The sequence below is a fragment of the Argiope bruennichi genome, chromosome 8 (assembly GCF_947563725.1).
Source record: "Argiope bruennichi chromosome 8, qqArgBrue1.1, whole genome shotgun sequence".
Taxonomy (NCBI): domain Eukaryota; kingdom Metazoa; phylum Arthropoda; class Arachnida; order Araneae; family Araneidae; genus Argiope; species Argiope bruennichi.
Window position 1 is genome coordinate 52353628 of NC_079158.1, and position 18601 is coordinate 52372228.

At 28.5% G+C, this 18601-nt stretch overlaps 1 pseudogene; it reads left to right on the forward strand.

Annotated features, from left to right (window-relative positions):
* The first annotated feature begins 267 nt into the window (after positions 1 to 267).
* On the forward strand, positions 268 to 17780 carry LOC129980631 (cathepsin L-like; annotated as a pseudogene).
* Positions 17781 to 18601: the final 821 nt, after the last annotated feature.

Genomic DNA, 18601 nt, shown 5'->3' on the forward strand with positions numbered 1-18601 from the left:
CTTTAGAAACTACTACTGATTTTGTAAAATCTTTAATATTACTCTAAATCAAATATAGAAACATCGCATATTATTGTCAAAAATTACAATACGAAATAAAGAAGATTATAGATACTACCAATTTTTTTATTTAACCACATTAAACAAAAGAAAATTTTTCAGACCAAAAAATAATGTAACTTCTCCATAAAGAAAGAATTTTTTTAAAGACAATTTTATTTCCACAGATAAATCATAAAGTTCCTAGCTCTCTTCGCTCTTTTTGCTATGTCAGCATCCATACACATTCAGTTCGACCCAGAACTGAATGAACATTGGGAAAATTTCAAGGTAAGCCCAACTAAATTTTCAGATTAAAAAAAATTGAAATAAAAAACTGCTTTAGAAGAGAATCTTATCTAGTTATAAAGTCTTACTTGTTTATTCACTTCTTAAAATATTACTTATAACATGCAAATAAAAATAATTGCGCCTTTGTTTTATGACAACATAAAATTCTGAATTGAAATATATATATATATATATTGTAAGAGTTTCCATAATTATTTATTATGTTTTTCCTCAATTGTGATTCTATTGATTTCGCTTTTCTGGTATATTTTATACCAGCATTGATATAGTCAAGGATAATAATGTGTGATTGTTTATAGAAAGTTTTCAGTAAAATTTATGATGAAAAGGAAGAAATTCACAGACGTATGATCTGGGAGAAAAGTGTGACTGACATAATCCACCACAACCTCCGTTCGAATATTTGAAACGAATATTACAAATATTTGAAACGAATATTAAAAATTAAAGTAAAGATTAAAACAACATATTATATATAGATATTATATTATTATTATTATTACATAATATTATTATGTTTAGAATTATATTTTTATTTATAGAATAAAATCTACTTCGCTATTAATAATTATTTTCTAATTATTAATTATCAAGTTATTACCAAATCTTTAAAACATAATTTAAAATGTTTTGAATTATGATTTAATTAAAATGAAAATGTATTAGAAGAATACATTAGAAACATTTTGTTTATGAGTGAAGCGAATTCTCCATTCTTTTTTAATACGAGTATTTCATTAACGATTCTAGATAGACTGCCTTTCTATTCGGACATCTGTGTGGTTGACAAAAATAGTCACTAATAAAAATCTGAACGCATAAGTTGATTTACAAAGAGATACTCGAGCAAAACTATCTACAGAGTAATAAAAATATTCCTCAGATTAGATACACTAGAGTTCTGAAACTAATGACTTTAAAGTATGTACATTTGCTGTACAAGCTCCACGCAAAGAAAAATATTGCTGTGAAACATTTCATAATTTGATTCTTCATCATAAAATATTGAAAAATATTCGGAGATAATACAAAAGTCAAGCTATTTCAAACAAAACGTTTTGAAGTTTAAATAAATAAAATGTGTAATTGAAATTATTTCATGAAAATTAGAAAAAGTCGCAATTTTATTAAACCAATAAATGAAATGTAAAAATTAATTCTTAATACCTCCTTTAACATATTTGTTTTCTTTTTAGGAGCACGAAGAATTTGTAAGAAAAGTCAATGGTTTCCGCCGTCATCCTGGCCAAAAAGCCAATCCCAGATTCCAGACCAGGTTGACTGGAGAATCAAAGGACTCGTGACTCCTGTGAAGGATCAGGTAATTGATAAAAGTTTCGTCGATGTTTTATCTGTGAATCTTATGGTGTTATTTAATGTCTTTATTTAAAACATTAAATAAAGTCGCACAACTGTGTGAGACGTTTCTCAATAACAGCAGTTATTTTTTTTCGCATGTGTGTGTGCGTGTCCTATCTTTCCTGCAATTGAAAAATAACATGACATTTAAAGCTTCATGAGAGCTATTGAAAGGGGTTTTCTTTCTAATAAACGCACAGGAACATCTAATTTTCACTCTTATTATAATTTTTATGGAGTTGTTTCAATATCTGAAAAATTAAAATATTCAAATGTTATCTGAAGTAAGATACATTCTTCTTTAAACATATAAAGTTAATGGAAATTTTAGAACTTTTTTTAATACCAAATTTCCTTTTAGTAACCAAATTAATTTTTTTTGAACACTGTATTTAAAATTTTCAATTACAGGTGTAATGTGTCATACATAACACCTGTTATAACTAAACACATTTACAGGTATGTCAATGTGTTTAATTATAAGAAAGATTGAAAAAATAATTTATATAATTTCGCATGTCAAATAATATAGCTGAAGACAATAAGGGAATCAATTTTTATAAATAACTAAGAACTGTATGTAATTTTAACCCAAGAAGTCAATTCAAGTGACATCCCAGTCAAGTGAGAAACGAAATGGCACATGTCATTCAATGTCAAAATACACGTTATTGTGCATTGTGTCGCTATTAACTTTAATTCTTCCCTGGAAGATTCACAATGAATTTCCGAACTGAAATAACTGGACTGACTTAACATATACCACATAAACATGGTTTAATTTCCGAAATAAAGAGGATTTTTTATGAATATCTCAAACTTCAGGTAAAACAACTTTGCAAAGCAATTTATTTTAATAATGTTTAAAATTTCAGTTATTTCTGTTTCCTTGTTCAGAAACAATGTGGATCCTGCTGGGCCTTCTCCACAACTGGCTCTCTGGAAGGCCAGCACAAAAAGAACACTGAGAGAAACCAGTTTACCAGTTAACAGAATCTTATTGACTGTTCCGGAAAAGAAGGTAAATTTTTATGCATTTTTTTCCTAATTAAATTAAGTATTTACAAAAACACAGATTGAAGAAAAGAAGTTATAAACAAAATTGAAAGACCAAAGAAAGATAGGTTAAGTTTATAACAAGTGTTTTTCATTTTTTTTTTTGCTTAGTATTGTTATAACTGGGTTTTTTTTCACAATATATTCAATAAGCTTATATATGCGCATTTTAAATTTATTAAGTAAATAAATAACATGAGAAATGCGATTGATAGGGCAATTAATACATTGCTAAATTCCAAATAATTTTAATATTAGCAAAATAAAAAAACTACTAATGTTTTCAACAGATTTTTTTATTTATTTAAGCAAATGTAACTGTTGAAACAGCTGCACATCTAAAAATGATTATAGAGACATATAAGAGAGGTATTTTCAATGTGAGAGATAATTGATTATTTTTGACTAAAAGCAGATGATAGATTTTTGATAGATTGAATAACTATCTTTCTTTTCAATTACCAAAGTCAGTAAAGTACCGAGTTAAGCCTTTAAGTAAACACGACAAATTAGCTGCAGCACAAAGCAATACTGGCTTAAGGTCCAGTGGAAAGTGGGCACATCATAACTTGCTCCATACAACGAAACCGTGTAATAAATTGGAAGATAGTCTTGGTTTCACCAAATATTATAGTAGTTTTACGATTATTTAGTTTCAAAAAGTATACTATATATTTTAAATATCATAAAAAATACCTTGAATTCATTACTTATTATTTTTAAATAACTTATTGTTACATTCATTTATATTGTTGAAATTTTCATTTTTCATTGATTTCTTTTATACATTCGCTGCTTTTAATTTTCCTGTTGTAAATTCTTCTGTTCCATAACCAAAGTCATTAATATACCGATTTAAGCAATTATGTAAACTTGACGAATCGGCTATCGCACAAAACAATACCGACTTTAGATTCAGTAGAAAGTGGAAACATCACAACTTGCTCCATATAGCAGATGCATGTAATAAACAAGGTGAACAGTCCGTCTTTCACAAGATAATATCATAGTTTTGCTATTAATTTGTAGTTTTGTGATCGTAGTTTTCAGTTTTAACAAAAATATTATATATTTTAAATATCATAAAAATACTATAAATTAATTATTTATTATTCTTAAATATTTCATTGTTATATTCATTTATATAGTTTAAATGGGTTTTTTTCACTGATTCCTTTTATGTATTCGCAGCTTTCAAATTTCTTGTAGTAAATCTTCCTTTAACAGACATATAATACAAACTTCCTTAATTCAGTCTCTTAAAATTTGAAAACTTCCTTAACTTAGTCTCGAAAAATGAATCAGAATACTTCAAGCATGGTTTATTTTAAATTATATTTTATTTTTTTCTGTGAAAGTATGTTTTTTACTTTATATAAATGTGTGTTAAAACAATTTCTTTACACCAAGTTTTTCGGCGGTATGATCAAAATTGTCTTTCGGATTATTAAACTGCAACAAGTTAAATCACTGATTTTAGAAAAGAAAAGAAGAAAAATTAGAAACTGACGTAAACGCTAATTAAAAATCATATCAATATATTATTTTTATTTGTTTTACTATTTTTTGATAATTATTATCTTCAATTACAAGGTTTAAATTGTCTTTTTTTTGACTGATTGCATTGATTTGTAAGAATCATATCAATAAAATCATATGAATAAATATTCTAGGCAACTTTGGATATGCAGGGGGTTTGATGGACCAAGCTTTTCAATATATCAAAGATAACAAGGGTATTGATACAAAGGATTCTTACCGATACACTGGTGCAGTAAGTATATCTTATTTATGGGTCTGTCGAGTTTTTCTTTACTTAATAATCTTGCATTTCTATTAGAAATAAAAATAATAGAAATCATGAAAAAGAAAAAGATTTTTTTTCTACAGAAAATTTATTATATATGATGTTAAGTAATCTTTGAAAATAAATTAATGAAGTTTATTTTATTTCCAATTGATATTCTTAAGCAACTGTCTAAAATTGCAGAAAAATTCTTTTTTGGAATTTTACCATTAAGTTCAGCAAATAACAAGTATCTAACCTGTTCAAAGTAAATTTTTAATTTTTTTTTGTATGTATGATAAATCGAAATTTACAGGATGGATTTTGCCACTTCAGCAAATCCTCCATCGGAGCAACTGTCTCTGGATACGTCGATATTCCAAGCGGAGATGAAGCTCTAAAGCAAGCAGTTGCCACGATTGGGCCCATTTCAGTTGCCATTGATGCCAGTAAGTACAGTTTTCAAACCTACCAGTAAGACATTTAACATGGACATCTACTATTCCTTTTCAAAATAATTTAGCATTTGGAATCTTAGTTATTAAATTGATTCCCCTTCGAATATTTTTCAACAATGTAAGAATTTGAACAATCACTACCAGAATTTTAAACAGATTTGAATAAAAAAAACTTTCTTATATAGTTTATGTATTAATATTTCCTTTTCATAGTTTTGTTTTCAATGATTTGCAATCATTGATTTTTCAATGAATTTTATGAATATTTAAATTAATAAATTTGTTTGACATTACTGTGTGCTGCTTTCGAGCGAATACTTTTCTTCTATTTTCTGGGGGGGGGGTCTGGTTTTTCTGGTACGTTAAAATTACTCTTCATAAGGTAGCTTTTAATTAAAGAAATTCATCAATTCCTCCTTCGAGCAAAATTTGGGGTTTTAAATAATTAATAATTTATTTTTCATGCTCTCTCCTTTATTTAAGATTTCTTAAGATCTTTTTTTGTCCTGCAAGATGAAAATCACTGGCGTTTATATTAATCATCCGATTAAGGATTGCAATAAAGATTAAAAATATGAAATAAAGTAAAAGAATCCGCAGATTACGATATTTTGAAATAATAATAAATATTTCAGAATTCTATTCAAAACATATAGAAAACGACTTTAATATCTAGCAATTGAATTGGAGACTTTTAAAAACTTTTTAATGATAAAGCAACTTTTTATAGAGAGTTTGTAATATCTTCAATATAATTCCACAAAACATTTTACATCCATATTATCTTTTAATCACCAGTGAGGCATTATTATATTTTATAGAGACGGTATTTATGACGAACCTGTGTGCAGCTCAGAAGTCCTGGACCACGGTGTTCTAGTAGTAGGTTACGACACAGAAGACGGAACTGACTACTGGTTGGTTGAGAACAGGTAAAAATAGTAATTTATTAATTAGATGACACAATGAATACTAATAAATAATTTGATAAAATAAAAATTTCAAACTGAATTTAAAATCTTAAAGTGTTGTACTTTAGACATATGGGCAATTAAATATATATTTAAATAATTGTATTATAGTATTGCATAGTACCTTTCTTTAAGATAAAAGAAAGATAAAATATGAAATTATAATATTTAAGAGTAGGTTGAACATTAGATAAAATAAAAATTACATAATCGAAATCTTATTTATTAGCATTTCTTCATTCAAAACTTTTTTCAAATCAAAGAATGAATAATTGAACTAACCAACTACTAAAATATCCTAAATTAATTGAAAAAATATATTGAAACAAATTAGAATGAGCTAAAATTTTCCCACAACCTGCCTCTAATCGCCAACATTTTAATATGGCCCTTCTAATATGTGTTTAAATGCCAGTCTTTATAGTGTTAAAGTTTTAATGTCAGACAAATTAGAATCCCTGCAAGTAATAATTTGTTCTAAATTTGATTCAAAGTCAAACGATATTAACCCTTAGAGGCCGAGAGAATTTTTTAAAAATACCCACCATGTTGCAATGAACTACAAATATAGCATAGTGCATAGTGCATTTCGTTGTAAACTCAACAAAAAAGAAACCTAATCAAACATTTATATTGGTACAAGAAATTCATGGAAGATAATTACATATGCAAGGGGGAAAGAAGCGATTATCCTTGCACGTCAGTTAAAATATTGATATGGAAATCCGAAAATCTACAAGTTCGTTGACAAGCGACGTTTAATGCAGTGTACAGAACTAAACGGACTAACAATCCAAACAATAGGGATGTTTTCAACACGAGGATACAAACTTGGACAGCAAAAACGCAAGCAGTGAACAGCAACTGACAAATTTCAATTTAATCACATGCCATTCAAGAGACATGCCTAAACTTACATAGTACTCAAGTGAAAAATGAAAAGCCAAGAAAGCCATTCAGGCCTTGTTCTTAATGCATATTATGAAAATGCTGCAAAATATTGCGGTCATAAAAATAATTTAGTTTCTATGAGATTTAAATCTAACTATGGATTCTGGAAATTCCAATTGATTCCTGGATTTTTCATTTTGCCACCAAAATCGCTAAATTAAACGCCAAGTGTCCAGACGGTTGCCATGGACGGTGGTCTTTAACCCTACATCCATCCAACATCTATTAATGTTTCTATTAAACTATCCTTATTACAAGTTTAATGCACTTTCATCATAAATTTGTAACATTATTGAGTCTATATGAACTGCGTAATACTCAGAAAATCCATAAGCAGAAGAAATACAAAGCTCAGATTTAGCTAAAAGCGGTACAGTGTATGCTTAAAAACTATGCCCGATTCTTTTCAAGACCTGAAAGTGAATTTTTAGAGCAGCGACAAAAAAACTGATTCTAACGTTTGTTTTATAAGAAATGAAAGTCTTGTTGAATAAATAGAAAAAAGCTTTGAAATGTCTTCTATCCAGTGACGTTGATCATTAGAAAGATATTTTAAATGTAAATGCTTCTTTGATTAATCATATTTAACCTCTAAGCGCCATCACTTACCGGTGAATAGTAATGCATTTCGTTCGGCTTGCATCAGTTTTAGTTAATGAACAACATACAATTCAAATACCAAATTACCCAAATGCATGTAGTAGTCTGATCGCAACCTTACACATATCTCGGGCTGTCAACATATCATTGCAGCTGGATATTTCAGGCTAAATGGAAAGGATATCTAAACTACTTGATGTTTAAAGGCTTGTAAGGATGCATTTATCTTATTTACAGTCAATCATATCTATTTTGTAAAGATATAAATTGCGAAGAAAGTCCGTTATTACTCTTTGGGCATTTTAAATAGTGATAAATTGTGATCTGAATTATTTGCTAAAAATCATGATGCTTGCAGATTAAAAAAGTACTACCGGAAAAACTATGCAAAATATTTTATTTCCAATTTCATCATACAGTGACAAATAGGATATACAATAAATAACATTACATTAAAAGTGGTATCTACATAATTTGAAAATGTGATTGAAAACAAATTAAAATAAATTGTAAAATAGCTATTTTATATAATACAAACATTTCCATACATTTTTTAAAACCCATTATTTGTGCACAAAAAGATAGAAGTTTTAATTATTTACAACTCTTCTGTTTTTAAATTATAATTCATCATTATAGCATTAATATCTTGAGATTTTTCTCAAATTTATTACCATATAAATTCACTAGAATGGACTAAGATTTAACTACATTCATTTACTAAGAATTAAGTTATTTAAATATTACATCAAGTATTATATTAAGAATACACAAGTGTACCAAGTTTCAAAACTATCACATCAGGAAGAAAAAAACTTGAATCAAAATTCAGGCTTGTGCAATGTTTAAAAAGTTTTTTTAAAATTAAATATAGCTTATTAGTTATCGATCTAAACATCTAGAAAAGATAAAGAAAAGGTTTAAAATTAAATCGACAACATATTTAAAGGAATTACTATGATGATAATTTTATATAAACTTATTTTTAAAATAAAAAAAATCGTATTTTTGGGAATGAATGAATAATTAAGTAATTTAGCAATTAACTTCAAAAAAATTATGAAAATTTGATATATTTAAGAATAAGATCATCCAAAATCCGAAACTTTTCACTAGCATTAATTAAAATTTAAATATCGGCTTCTTCACTATTAGTTGCATCCATTATACTTTTCTAAATATTAAAGAGCGATAATTTAGTCACGAAAATTTTTTTATTAAAAGTTAATTAGCGATTATGTCGCATTTCCGTTTCAAGCATATTGATCATCATGATGATCAGGCATGATGATCAAATAATGCTTTCTAAACTTGAAAGGATTCTTGATTGGCTGGCCGGCCGAACCAATCAAGCATCTTCAATCGAAAAATTACAAACAGTTCAATTTTTCATCCTAAACGGTTTTCCTACTATTGAAAGAATAGCTAAAGAAAATGATACAAATTGACATGCTTTAAATTTTGTCTAAACTAGTTTAATTTTTAAATAACAAAAACAAGTTCACAAAATTTTTTTAAATGGATACAATTAATGAATAGCATTTCTTATAATTTTTATGTAGTTCATCGAAAAATCCTTTAAAATTTAATTAGATTTCTTTAAAAATCAGATAATTATGTCCTATAATTTAAATATTTCCTTAAACCTATAAAAGAAATAATTCTAATATTTCTATTATATTTTTTATGTTTAAAGCTTATGGAGATAGAAGCACATTTAAAAGCATTTCAAAATTTTATGACCTATTTGCGATCTCAAGCTAAATAATCTGCACAGAATTCAATTAGGAAGAGTCAAGTACACTCTTGCGATATTCTCTTTTTCCAAGAAATATTAGACTATTTCAGCAACAATACACAAAAATTGCAAGGCTTAAATGAAATCATATTATTTAAACTTAGGTGTTGAGTAATTGTCCAATACTATTGTATGCCGAACCATATCTCGCAATTTATTAAATTAATAAAAAATAAAATTGTCATGGAACAGTAATAATACTTATTAGAGCCCAATGCCAATCGAAAATTTTAGATAAGTAATGCTAATGGTGAATGGAGATACTTAACGGAAATGGGTTCATAGTTATATTCAAAATATTAAGCATTCACAAAATTTAAAACACTTGATAGTTAACATAGCATTTGATTAATAAGAATATACTGCTTATATCCATGAGCTAATTTTTCAAGACTGAAATTAGTTACTGAATTATTAAAATAGGCATAAAGCCAATTATTTGCAACATGATTATAATCCTTCTTGTTAATATTGATTTAATTTTGAAGAAAATATCTTGCTCAATTTGATCACAAGATTAATGCAGATATCATAAGAGATTTAATTATATTAAAAAAATAGAGCACAGAATTTTCAGAATTCTTAGAAAAATATAAAAAGACTTTACAGAAATATATAAAAATGTTATACAGAATTTACTTCGCACAGCAGTTTCTTCACTGCATTGGATCTGGAATTCTACAAAACAATGAATTTCAAATTTAAGGTATTTTAAATACTTCAACTCCTTGGCTATGTTTCATTACTAGTTCAAATTATTCAGACAAAAATAAAACAGTTATGCAAAAGATATGTAATTATTCGACTTTAAGCATCATTCATAAATTTAAGATACAAAAATTAACAGTTATGCAAAATTGCAGATTTTCCTTTTCTGTCTAATATGTATTTAACCCTTTAAAAGGCACTTTTTTTTCTAGTCATGGTATATTAAAATATTCTTTAACAGAGATCGGCGCAAGAAATGCCATTCCTTTTGCTAATTAAATAAACTTAATTCTATTAATTTGGTTTAATAATTAAATATTAAATCAAGATATTTAATTATGCGAGATTAGGAATTGGGGCGTCTAAGTTTTCGTCATAAAAAATTTCTCAGAACTTATACCAGCCTACATAATTTCATCCAAAGATGGATGAATTTAGATGGAGGCATACTCCCAACGGCCTTAGAAAGGGTTAAAAGAACAATTAACCTTTTAAAAAATTATAAATATATATTCAGGAAACTTTGAATGTAAGATTCAAATCAAATTGAGTCGTATGACGTCAATTGATTGCAAATCTTTTAGAAACATATCATTGGCCATTGTGGATTTAGAAGAATCTTAATATAATCAGTAAACTATATTCAAAAAATGCTATTAGTTAGGATTCAAATACTTTTTAAATCTTATTTCAATGATCAGAAATGGCAGTAAAAGACGTAGAATGCAATAAAAAAGAGAACAAGCCTGTCTCTGTATTAACACTTCATATACATGAATACATCCGTTTCATCGCTCAAGAATTAAGTACTTATCATAATTATACTTTCGTGGCCGTAAAAGCAACTCCTACTGCTATTGGTATTTGATCAATGAGTATCATGTACTATGGTTAAATTAGATAAATAGCAAATCAGTTCGATACTTGTAATAGATAATCTTTTTTAAAATACAACAATTATATTTAAACCCATGAATGGCTTAAAAATTGAATTTTATATATCATTGTTTCTGTGAAAATTAACAAAACAGCTCAGAAGAAAAATAAAATAGAAATGCTGAATTTTAAGATTTGATTTTGAAATCGCTTTTCATTACTAATCAAAATTTCTTTCCAAAGCCAAAATTGAAATGTCTGAAGGTGATTAAGCAAAGTTTTTAACAAATTCTGTCGCTTATTTAGCGAAATTTTCGAGCAATAAATTTTATATTGAAATATTGATTATGTCTTTTCCAATTTCAAATAATCAAAACATGTAACAGTCAACGGTAAAGAATTTTAAATATTCCTGTTTCATTGCAATCTTTCAAAATTTTACAGTATTCACAAAAATTTTTTAAATACTTTTGCAAAAAATCGTTGAAATTCGAGGAAGATGAACAATGATCAGTAAAGCAAGAACCAAGTATGGCTATCTTAAGCTCAGAATGCGAAAAAGAAAATTTGAAATATTTAACATTTGTGGCATTTCAAATTAATTCATCATTGAAATGTTAACAATCTTAGTTTGCCATCAGAAGATTTTTTGTCTGTACAGAAAATTCCAAAATTTCCGACAGTGAATAAACTTCGTTTTTTACTTGTTTACTCACAATCTATACGCTGTCAAAGTTCTGTCGGCTAATAGAGGTCTCGGATGTCCATTTCTAATTTTCTTTGCTGGTCCCGGAATACCAAGAAATTCTTGGATTTAAAACAATTCTCTTGAATATTCCATAATGGTTTTAACGAAAGCTTCGCTTCAACAAAAATTATGTGGTATCATCAAGTCAGATCTGAAAGAAAAATATTTGGATTTAGAGATATGAATTCCTCCGTTCAACAATATTAGAAAAGCTGCTGGGCCATCTTTCTATAAATAACAAATTTATCTGACAATAGAATACTTAAATTTCAGCAAAGATGAAACGAGTAATGAACGAGAAGTCTTACCATAAAATGTTCTTGATCATCATTTCTTCCAATTAAAATCCTATCGTACGCATTTTTAAAATGCTGTATGAAATAATCTAATTGCATACAGAAGTTCCCTTCGAATCTTTCGATGGCTTCGAAAGGAACAAATTGCATCTAAGAGGAAATAATTGGTGTAATCAGTAAAAAATTAAAACAAAAATTATACTTTAAAATCTCATTGATGAAAATATCAATATATAAATAAGAAATTTTGTATATAAAATTAAAAACGAGACACGACTTCAATTGATTGAAACCTTTTAGAAATATATCATTGACCACAGTGGATTTAAAAGAATCTTAATTAGAAGCAGCTGTAAACTGCATTCTGAGAATGCTATCAATTAGGATTCAAATATTTTTTTAATCGATCAGATTTGGCAGTAAAAAAACGTAAAGCAATAAAAGCAAGGGAATGCTTGATTCTGCATTGAAACTTCGGGAGATCAGATACAATCAATGGGGACATTTCATTTCTCAGGTATTTACTGTTTACCCTAATTATCCTTTCGTGGCCATAAGTGCAATTCTTATTGCTATTTGATCAATACGAGTCATGTGCTGTGATTAAGTCCGATAAATAGCAAATCACTTCGGCACTTGTAATAGCTCTTTAGCAAACAATTATATTTTACTAATGAATGAAATAAAAAGTAAATTTTACATTTTTTTTATTAGTATGGAAATTAACAAACAAGTTTAAATGAAAACTAGAATAGAAAAGTTGAATTTCAATTGATGGAATTTTGAAACCTTTGCTTCACTTCTAACCAATGTTATTTTCTGAAACCCAAATTGCTTAATCAATTTCTTCAGGCATTTCAGTGTTTCAACCAAATTTTGCTGCTGTTGCGAAATTTGAATTTCAAATAATCAAAGCCCATATACTAGCCGACGATAAAGAATTTTAAGTATTCCTGTTATATGTCAATGTTTAAAAAAAGGTTTTACAACATGCATGAAATTTTTAAAAAGACACCTATACAGAATTTCGCTAAAATCCAAGCAAGGCGAACAATTAGTTTTTAATGAAGCAAGAGTCAAGTACGACTATTCTGTGCTCAGAAGGCAAAAAAAGGAAATTTTTTAAATATTTTTACGTTTGTGGCATTTCAAATTAATTTATCAGTGAAATGTTAAAAGCCTAAATTTGCCATCAGAAAATTTTTGTCTATATAGAAAATTTTACACTTACATTCAACGAATAAATTTCGTTTTTTACTTGTTTAATCACGATCCATATGATATAAAAGTTCTGTCATCTAATAGAAGTCTTTGATGTACATCTCTAATTTTCTTTGTAAGACCAGGAATTCTGAGAAATACTTGATGAGGATTTGACACAAAAACATTTCGATAATATCCAATACTGATCTTACGAACGTTCCTCTTCAGCATAAACTATGCCGTACCATCGAGCAAGATCTGAAAGAAAGATTTGGATTTAGAAATATGAATTAATCCATTCAACAATATTAGCAATGTTGCTAGGGAATCCTTCAGTGAATGGCGGATTTATTAGACGATAGAATACTTGAAATTTCAGCATAGATTAAAAGAGTAATAGAATGAGACGCCTTACCATAACTTTTTCTTGATCATTTTCTGCATTAGAAATCATTCACATGGAATTTTTAAACTAATAATCTCATCACTTACAGAACTTTCCCACGAATCTTGAGGCCTTTGAGTGGAACAAATATTCCATCTAAAAGGAAATAATTGGTATATCTGTAAAAAAATTAAAAGTTAATAAATAAACTTAACTTTTAAATAATCAAAGTCAAATAATTATTGCTTCCAAATTGAATCTTTACAGTTATTTTTTGTAACTTATCTAAATTACTAACTACACTTACCTAGTGTATGAACTGCAAGAACTTTGATGGCAAACATCAGAAAACATTCCTTCATCTTTAATAACTTGTATCGATAGAAGATAAGTCAGGAAATACGAAGGTAGACACTCAACTAGCATTTTGTGGATGAAATCATGTCATAGTTAAAAAAACTATTTCGCTAATAAAAGAATCCTTTTGATTATGAAGCTCAGCAGCAAGTGCAGGTGAAACATTGACGAGTCTTTAAAATAACAGGGAAAGTTATGGATGAAAACATTTCTGCATAAAATTCTTTTCTTCCAGTGTTTATATAAAAATTCTAGAATTCTTATTTGAAAATAGAATTCTGTAGAAATGACTTTAAATTCTGGAATTCTTTTAAAATTCTAGAAAAGTGGAGAGTTGTAAGCAGTTTAGAATTGTGTTTGAGATTTTAGAAGTCAGGTGACCAAATGAATCATGGATTCCAAAACACTATTTTTCAAATATTTTAGAATTTCATATGATTATCACGATTGAAGTCTAAAAAAGAATCATGGGTGGTTAGAGTTCGATTGAGGAATATTTCGAAATTGGATATATCATTTCTTTCACTCCGCGAATTCACCATTCCTCTTGATTTCTTATCAAGTAATTAGTTATAATTTTTATAACTGCCTGACTTCAAAATATTTCATTTCAGGAGTAAGCTTTTAGTAGTTAAGATCAAAAAATATTTGTACTATAAATGTCTCCAATAACGGAATTCCGCTAAGTTGAGGAGAGATTTCCAATACTGTCACCAGTTAAATCTTTTTTGGCTCATCTAGTTCTCCCAGTTTGGGGTTCATGGCACAAAGGTCCAAACCATTATTAGCAAAGTTGCGGCAAACTGGTGGCTGTAAAATCAGTTCTCTGAAGAAGTTTTATTTTCCAACAAAACACGCACTTGGAGAAAATTTGTTACTACAGTTCAAAATTAAAGCATATACTGTCAATAGCTTATATTAAATATAACACCATAGTTTATATAACACTGAAGTTTGTCAAATCTAATATTTTGATTCTGTTTTCTACCATCGATAAACCAGATATGCTACATGGTCCCTTCTTACTTATATTGAATTTTATGGAGTAAGGCCAAATGATTTCGGAATTTTCGGCGATCTGATACCAGCTTAATAGTATTTTGGAAGATTACTATTAACTACTAAGACTATCACAATGTAGGAATCCAATTCACAAAATGAAACTCGAGTTAGTTAATTACAAAAATTAATAAAAGTTCTCCAGTTAATTAAATGAATGGATGTCCTAATATTGTAAATGCTTATTTTGAAAAAAGAAAATACAGTTTATTAACTCTCTACTAGCATCGTATTAGGCACATAGCGTATTTAAAAGAATTTGTTCAGGACAAGAGCCAGAAATGATTTTATAATCAATTCTTTCAATCACTAAATAATTTTCTATATTAACAATCTATTAATGAATTCATTTTATTTATATTCATTCCGAGGAATACACACATTCAGTTTATCCAAACTATTTCAATTAACTCAAACTACGACATTCAGGAAAGATTCCTAGAGCATTTTAAAGCCTCATTCAGAAGAAATGCAATTCAAAATTTATCTAGGTTTGAGTTTGCTTAATTGAATTAAAGGGAACATGCAACTTTTCGCACTGATGCACGATTTAGAGGAGAGAGAAGGGGAAAACACATGCTATTTATAAATATTTTTGAATTTGTAATAAGCTAGTATTGATTCTCAGAATTTGTTCAGCTACTCCGAGTTCATTTTCTTTATTAAAGTATTTGTTTCTTAATGACATACAATTAAAACATTCACAGTTCAACGTTATCTAAGATATCAAAGCAATTTTTTTTAAAGAATATGGCATCTGACTGAAAAAAGAAAGGTTAAGAGAAAAAATAAACGTGAAATGATGAATTCTATTTTTTCTACTTTGATTAGGAACAGTAAAATCAGAATATTGTAAAAGACAATGACTGTAAGGGCAAGACGTTTAAAGTAATTTTAAATATATGATGTAGGCGAAAGATTTTTAAAAATAAAATAAAGTATCCTACAAAAATCAATTTCAAACAATTTTATAGTTTCAGGTGTTTTGAATTCAACTACAGAGTAGCTTATTTTTATAAGATGCTCATTTTCTAGAGTCATTTTTCCGTGATGAATGAATGTTTTATTAAGAGTAATAACTCAAAATTCTTACAATTTTACTAGCTATTTTATGGAGCAAAATCTCCAAATATTAAAAAAATATTAAAAATTTAATTCAAACTAGCAAATTTCTGAAAAAAATTCTTCAATTTTAAAATGATGTCTCAAATTTTTTGTATGAGACACTGAGATTTTTAGGAACTACACTATACGAATTAAAGTATATAAAAGGTGGAATTTAGAATTTCTTTCAGACATCACTTAATATTCTTTTCAAGAAAATTATCAAATAGAATTATATTTTGAAAATATCAGATTGATTTCAACAATATGAATTGCCCACAATTGCTCACATTATAATTCAAAATGTAAATTATGAGGGGAATTTGTGTAAATTGAATTACCTACTAAGATTTCTTAAGTGCTTCAATCCTGAACTTATTTCGAGGAGGGGGGGGGGGAGTTTACGTCTAAAATTTAACTACCATTAAATCTAAATTTTTGATTGTCTAAAATAAAATCTTTATTTGGCTGAACATCTGTTTGACATATGATAGAGATCAAAATTACCAGTTCCGAGAAAGACGAATTTTGTAATCTACAAATTTTGATTTAACCTACACCTAAAACTGAAACTGAAAATACTTGAAAACCGTTTTGTAAAGGATTTCGTAATATTGGATCATGGTCAGACACAAAGAATGACATCCGTTTTGTCCTATCTTCCAAATCTCAAAACACTGACTTATAAAATTCTAGATAATACACTCCTTACGAGAATGAGAATTTGTAGTATACCATCTCTTTAGGATGGTAAAATCCTCTAGAAAGGAATTCAAAATTGAATGAAATTGCTCACATTTTCATATACACAAATCAATTTTTAAAATATAAAAAAAATCAATGGATAAAGCACAGCACGAGTAAGAATTGCATGAAAATATGGAAATATTTAATATAATTGAAAATGGTAAACATCTTTTACCTAACAGTCTTTCCGTAACGATATAAAAAGCGATTACAGCTGGCCAACAAAGTTTAAAGTTCAATCCATACAATACAAATGACCACTATCTACAACCTTCACATCACTACTCATACAAACAGCCTACTTTTTACTCCAGACATCAAGCATATCTAATTCCTCCATTTTTCACTACATACAAAGAGAATTAACATTTCTTTTGATTAAATTCCTCAACAACCAATGCCACATTTCTCACCCAATACTAATTTCGATCACTGCTTTGACATTTCACAAATACACAGTACTCACTTTCCACAAATTACTTAATGTCACCATTCACAACACAATTCAAAATTATACAGGGTGACACAAACATCTCTCCTCTACCTAGACAACACACTCACCCTAGGCATTACCCACACCAAGACAACAGGCAACTCTACAATTATTACCCATTCCAGCAACAGCCACGTCTCGCCTCCCTACAAGCATTACCCATTCCAGCAACAGCCACGTCTCGCCTCCCTACAAGCATTACCCATTCCAACAACAGCCACGTCTCGCCTCCCTACAAGCATTACCCATTCCAACAACAGCCACGTCTCGCCTCCCTACAAGCATTACCCATTCCAGCAGCAGCCACGTCTCGCCTCCCTACAAGCATTACCCATTCCGTCCACAGACACGTCTCTTGCCCCACATGCATTACCCACTCCGTCCACAGACACGTCTCATTCACTTCATACCATACTTACATCAACACAAGTTTCATACCACTCAACACCCACTGATAACGTCACCTGTATTTAGAATTAAATATCTTCTCATGGTCTCAGTAGGCTAAATTTATCTACATACCCGAAACTGCCATTGAAAACTCCCTGACATCCTTCGAAACATTCCCTATTTCACACAACGCGCATTCCAAACTTTATATACGCTTCTGTGACACTAATTTTCGAAATTGGTTAATTTTCTTATTCCGTGCCAATGGGGAAACAATTTCGAAAACAGACAATATGATAATATTTACAATAACAAATTCTAAATTAAAAGAAATTTAAATATTTTATTTTCTAATACTTATTTTATTGACGCTAAATGTACATTCGAAAATTCTATTTGTAAAAAAGACCAGTCTTTAAAGTTTAAATTTCCGATCGATTATTAATTCAAAGAACACCCAATCATTCGATGAATATTTGTGAACGGATATTATTTTTTGTTTACAACTGGTATATTTTGGAAATTTTACCATCATCCTTTCTTGATCGCTGAAAAACAAAAACATCAAGAGCCACGTTTGTGTATTTTCTTTGCCCTGAGTGAAATACTATGCATTGAGAAATTTAAACACGAGGATCAGACTACCAGCCGTCTTGATATCTGGGTTACAAAATTACGATTACAGAAACTGCAGCAAAAAAAATCAATGAAAACGTTCCAGAGAGGACAAATAATTAGAATGAAATTAAACTTTCTGTCCAACTTAAAGAGATAATGATAAATATCTGTCTGGTAATAATACAACTCATTTATTGTGGATTGTACTCGTATTTAAATTCATCATACAACCACACCAAACTTTTCATCTGGGATCAGCTCATTTGGCTCTTAGCTTGACCATCCAA